At 48.5% G+C, this 5,641-nt stretch overlaps 3 non-coding genes across 3 annotated transcripts; 1 reads left to right on the top strand and 2 right to left on the bottom strand.

The window, feature by feature from the left end:
* Positions 1–568: 568 nt before the first annotated feature.
* Positions 569–641, top strand: trnaf-gaa (transfer RNA phenylalanine (anticodon GAA)). Its single transcript has one exon. It is a non-coding gene; the product is annotated as a tRNA-Phe (tRNA).
* Positions 642–4,683: 4,042 nt separating this feature from the next.
* Positions 4,684–4,756, bottom strand: trnaf-gaa (transfer RNA phenylalanine (anticodon GAA)). Its single transcript has one exon. It is a non-coding gene; the product is annotated as a tRNA-Phe (tRNA).
* Positions 4,757–5,332: 576 nt separating this feature from the next.
* Positions 5,333–5,405, bottom strand: trnaf-gaa (transfer RNA phenylalanine (anticodon GAA)). Its single transcript has one exon. It is a non-coding gene; the product is annotated as a tRNA-Phe (tRNA).
* Between the last annotated feature and the right edge of the window lie 236 nt (positions 5,406–5,641).

Below are 5,641 nucleotides of genomic sequence, written 5' to 3'. Positions count from 1 at the left end.
CCTAACAGCACTGTGGGTGTACCTACACTACATGGGCTGCAGTGGTTCAGGAAGGAATATTGCGAAAGTGGCCAAGAAGGACACGAGACGTCATTAATAGATCTCCCCGTGGGCTTTGTGGGATATCAGTTTCCCTACTGAGCGGGTGAGAGCATGCCCAATGAGAGAGGAGTGGCAGGAGTTTAAACCCGACCCTCACAGCCTGGACTGTGGGTTATGGAGGCCCAGAGCACGGGCCTTGATTTGTTGTAAGACTCGGACGGGGCAATGTTGTAATGCAGATCAGGCCTCTGCAAAGGAATTCCAGAAACTACTATTGAATTCGTATCCACCAGGCAGTGCATCCCAAATCCCAACCATTTGTCACATTTAAAAAAATTAATCTTCTGTCATCCCTACTTTTTTTGGCCAACACATTAAATCAATGACTTCTGGTGATTGACCCATTAGAAATTAGTTTCTCCTGATTTGCTCTGTCTAAAGCCTCCTCTGTTCTAAGACTTTTTCCTCACATAATGCGTGATTGGGTTATCTGTTATTCCGGTGCTGTGGTATTTGTTTGTGACAAGCTGGAATAGCTCAGTTGGGAGAGCGTTAGACTGAAGATCTAAAGGTCCCTGGTTCAATCCCGGGTTTCGGCAGGAACCCCCTTGCTGGCTTTCTCTGCTATCTGTTAACTGGCACAGCATTTTGGGGTGGCACGGTGGCACATTGGTTAGCACTGCTGCCTCACAGCGCCAGGGACCTGGGTTCGTATTCCCGGCTTAGGTCACTGTCTATGTGGAGTTTGCACATTCTCCTCGTGTCTGCGTGGGTTTCCTCGCACAGTCCAAAGATGTGCGGGTTAGGTTGATTGGCCATGCTAAATTGCCACTTAGTGTCACGGGGAAATAAAGGGTAAATACATGGGGCTATGAGGATAGGGTCCAGGTGGGATTATGGTTGGTGCGGACTTGATGAGCCGAATGGCCTCCTTCTGCACTGTCGGGATTCTATAATGATTCTGTGACAAGAATAACTCTAAGAACATAAGATCATATCAAACAGGAGCAGGAGTGGACTACATGGGCTGCCCAGTCTGCTCCATCGTTCAATATGACCGTAGAAAATAGGAGCAGGAGGAGACCATTCGGCCCTTCGAGCCTGCCCCATCATTCAATGTGATCATGACTGTCATGGGCTTTAACTCCACATTCCCGCCAACTCCCCATCTTCCTTCACTCTCAAAAATATACCAACTCTTTCCAAGCAAACACGGCATTTCCAAGGAATCCACAAAATTTTGGGAATCTTAGAATGGTCGTTCTGCCACCAACTCAACCAAATGGACTTCTCTGGACAACATTATCTTTTCCTGGAATCTTACCCCCCTGACGGTTTTATTGTGTGTCAGGTTCACCGAGAGCAAAAGGAAATGTTTGCGCGTCCAAGAAAATCTTGGGTGGGATTCTCCGGCCGCACTTGCCCCAAAACCAGGGAGCCCCACCCGAGGTCCTTTGCATGGCCCACCCCCCACCCCCCACCCCCCCCCCCCCCCCCCCCCCCGCCCCCCCGACCCGCTACAATTCCCGCGGTGAGTGGGACGGGAAAATTTCCCTCATTGTGTTGGCTAAGGAAGATCAAATTTTATAGTTGATCATTCTGTGCAGGGATAGCAGCTAAGAAGCTGTGTCCTTCCGGGACCATTCTGTGCCAACTCATCCACAAATGATTGGCAATGTGCCAGACATGTGTGAATGGCATCTGACGCATCAAACCCCCATTTTCCGCAAGTCACACACCTTTACTGAAGATGCTCCCTTGCAAATGAGAACTTACAATAATGCACAGTCCCATGTTTTCCCCATTAGAGTCATAGAGTCAGAGCGGCTTACAGTCTATGCCGCCCAGTTTTTAACCACTAAGCTAGTCCCAATTGCCCACGTTTGACCCATATCCCTCTGTGCCCATCTTACCCATGTAACTGTCTAAATGCTTTTAAAAAGACAAAATTGTACCCGCCTCTACTACTATCTCTGGCAGCTCATTCCAGACATTCACCAACCTCTGTGTGAAAGAATTGCCCCTCTGGACCGCTTTGTATCTCTCCCTTCTCACCTTAAACCTATGCCCTCTAGTTTTAGACTCCCCTACCTTTGGGAAAGGTTTCTGCACGAACTGAATTTTAAGTCAAGGCGCTGATTATATTTAAGTGTGTGTCACAGCATCTAGTGGCTGTAAATGAGGCCAGTTTATCATTGGTTGGTTAGCTGGATGTTCATCTGTATTGGCGATGATGGACTGTGCCAAGGGTGCATGTCACTTCAGTGTTAGACATGGTCTGTTGTGGCTTTAAAGGTCGATTTGAGAGAGCCAGACCCCGCTGAAGCTGATACAGAGGAATAGTGTTAGTCTGCTGTCCACTGATAATAAATGACATCAAATATCCACCACAGGAAATACCTTTCAGCCCATCTCATACTTGGTACTCATTCTCCAAATGGTCAAGCGTGGTCACATTGGGCGGCACGGTGGCACAGCGGTTAGCACTGCTGCCTCACAGCTCCAGGGACCCGGGTTTGATTCCCGGCTTGGGTCACTGTCTGTGTGGAGTTTGCACATTCTCCCTGTGTCTGCGTGGGTTTCCTCCGGGTGCTCCGGTTTCCTCCCACACTGCAAAGATGTGCGGGTTAGGTTGATTGGCCATGCTAAATTAACCCTAGTGTCAGGGGGATTAGCAGGGTAAATATGGGGGTTGCGGGAATAGGTCTTAGTGGGATTGTGGCCAGTACAGACTCGATGGGCTGAATGGCCTCCTTCTGCACTGTAGGGATTCTATGAAATATCTCTTCTTTTAACTTTACTTCACATGTGGTAGTTTTCAAAGTTTACCAAAGTCTGGAATACCACATCAGCGATACAGCGTATAGTTTTGGACTCCTTATTAATATTTAGAATTAAGAATCTACTGATGACCATGAAACCATTGTCGATTGTCGGAAAAACCCATCTGGTTCACTAATGTCCTTGAGGGAAGGAAATCTGCCGTCCTTACCAGGCCTGGCCTACATGTGACTCCCGAGCCACAGCAATGTGGTTGACTTTCAACTGCCCTCGGGCTACTAGGGACGGGCAATAAATGCTGGCCCAGCCAGCGACGCCCATGTCCTACGAATGAATTTTAAAAATTGAAAGAATATACACAATCACATTGACAGCAGTTCAGAAAACATTCATTCAATCATTCCTGGGATGAGGGGCTTATCTTGTGAAGAAAGATTGAGCAAGTTGAAGCTATACCCATTAGAACTTGAAGATTAAGAGGTGATCTTATTGAAATGAATACGTTCGTGAGGGGATTTGATAGGTTGGATACCGGGAAGATGTTCCACTTGTGTGGAATGTGGAGGCTTTGGAGAGGGTACAGAAGAGGTTTACCGGGATGTTGCCTGGTCTAGAGGGCATTAGCTATGATGAGAAGTTGGATAAACTCGGTTTGTTCTCACTGGAATGACGGAGGAATGACGGAGGTGGGCGGCACGGTAGCACAGTGGTTAGCACTGCTGCTTCACAGCTCCAGGGTCCCGGGTTCGATTCCTGGCTCGGGTCACTGTCTGTGTGGAGTTTGCACATTCTCCTCGTGTCTGCGTGGGTTTCTTCTGGGTGCTCCGGTTTCCTCCCACAGTCCAAAGATGTGCGGGTTAGGTTGATTGGCCAGGTTAAAAATTGCCCCTTAGAGTCCTGAGACGCATAGGTTAGAGGGATTAGCAAGTAAATATGTGGGGGTAGGGCTTGGGTGGGATTGTGGTCGGTGCAGACTCGATGGGCCGAATGGCCTCCTTCCGCACTGTAGGGTTTCTATGATTTCTATGATTTCTAGGTGACCTGATAGAGGTTTACAAGATTATGAGTGGCATGGACAGAGTGGATAGTCAGATGCTCTTTCCGAGGGTAGAAAAGTCAAGTACTCGGGGACATGGGTTTAAGGTGCGTGGGGAAAAGTTTAGAGGAGATGTGCGAGGTAAGTTTTTTACACAGAGGGTGGTGAATGTTTGGAACGCGCTGCCCCGGGGAGGTGGTGGGAGCAGGTACGATAGCGGCATTTAAGGGGCAACTAGACGAATACATGAATAGGATGGGAATGGGAGGATACGGACTCTGTGAGTGCATACGGTTTTAGATTAGGCAGGCATCATGATCGGCGCAGGCTTGGAGGGCCGAAGGGCCTGTTCCTGTGCTGTACTTATCTTTGTTCTTTGTTGTTTGTGGGAGAAACTAAAATCAGGGGACACAGTTAAAGAATAAGAATCTATCTTTTAAGAGTCATAGAAGTCATAGAATCCCTACAGTGCAGAAAGAGGCCATTCAGCCCATCGAGCCTGCACTGACAACAATCCCACCCAGGCCCTATCCCCATATATTTATGCGCTAATCCCTCTAATCTACACATCCCGGGACACTAAGGGGCAATTTAGCATGCCCAATGCACCTAACCTGCACATAGTTGGACCATGGGAGGAAGCTGGAGCACCCGGAGGAAACCCACGCAGACATGGGGAAAATGTGCAAGCTCCACACAGACAGTGACCCAAGCTGGAACTCAAACCCAGGTCTCTGGAATTGTGAGCCAGCAGTGCTAACCACTGTGCCACCCCAAATGCAGTGCCAATTAGCAGATAGCAAAGAAAGGCAGCAAGGGAGTCCTGCCGAAACCCGGGATTGAACCAGAGACCTTTAGATCTTCAGTCTAACGCGCTCCCAACTGAGCTATTTCGGCTTGCACTGCTGCAATGCAAAGCTGTTCTCTGTTCCATCTCTCAGCCACTCAGTCCTCTCCTTTCCTATTTCTTCCTCAACATCTCGCACATTTCATCAAGCAGTGACCTGCAACGTTAAGCCTCTTCCACTCTCCAATCGTGCTGCCTCACCTGCTGCCTATTTCCTGCACCCTCTGCTATTTTACACCAGTCTGTCACCTGCGCAATCAACGGCTTCCTCGCTCTTCCGCCCGCCTCAGCTCCGATATCTGCAGCCACTGCAAAGTGAAGAGCATGCAAAAGCCACACACTTGTCCATCTGGCTAGTCCACCATCACATTCTCAAGTGCAACGGGTCTGTGGCATTTTGGCTGGAACGCAACTGCGGGCCACAATGAGGTATGTGGAGGCGTGAAACAAAAGCTAACACTGAAAGGGGATGGAAGAACGCTAGAATATTGAGGGTGGGAATGTCTTTCGAAAATATCGACAGGAGATTGCGATGGGCATCTGGTTTGTCGCAGCTTGCGTCGATTGATGTTTGAAGACACTGCGAGACAAAATGCAGTGCCAAGTAGTAGCCAGCAAGGGGGTTCTGCCGAAACCCGGGATTGAACCAGGGACCTTTAGATCTTCAGTCTAACGCTCTCCCAACTGAGCTATTTCAGCTCAGTGAGTGATAAGGTAAATATTTCTCTCTCAAAGGGTTTCAGTATATGGAATCCTCTTCCCCAGAGAGCAGTGAAGGATGGGTCATTGAATATATTCAAGGCTGAAACATAAAGGGAAAATGCTGGGAAAAGGTTGCAGTATTCGTTCTGTTCTCTCTCCACAGATGCTGTCAGATCTGCTGAGATTTTCCAGCATTTCTATTTTTGTTTCAGATTCCAACACCCACAGCAATT

The sequence above is a fragment of the Mustelus asterias genome, chromosome 3 (assembly GCF_964213995.1).
Source record: "Mustelus asterias chromosome 3, sMusAst1.hap1.1, whole genome shotgun sequence".
NCBI classification, from domain to species: Eukaryota; Metazoa; Chordata; class Chondrichthyes; order Carcharhiniformes; family Triakidae; genus Mustelus; species Mustelus asterias.
The sequence above is the reverse complement of the archived record's forward strand: the minus strand, read 5'-3'. Positions and strand labels throughout refer to the sequence as shown.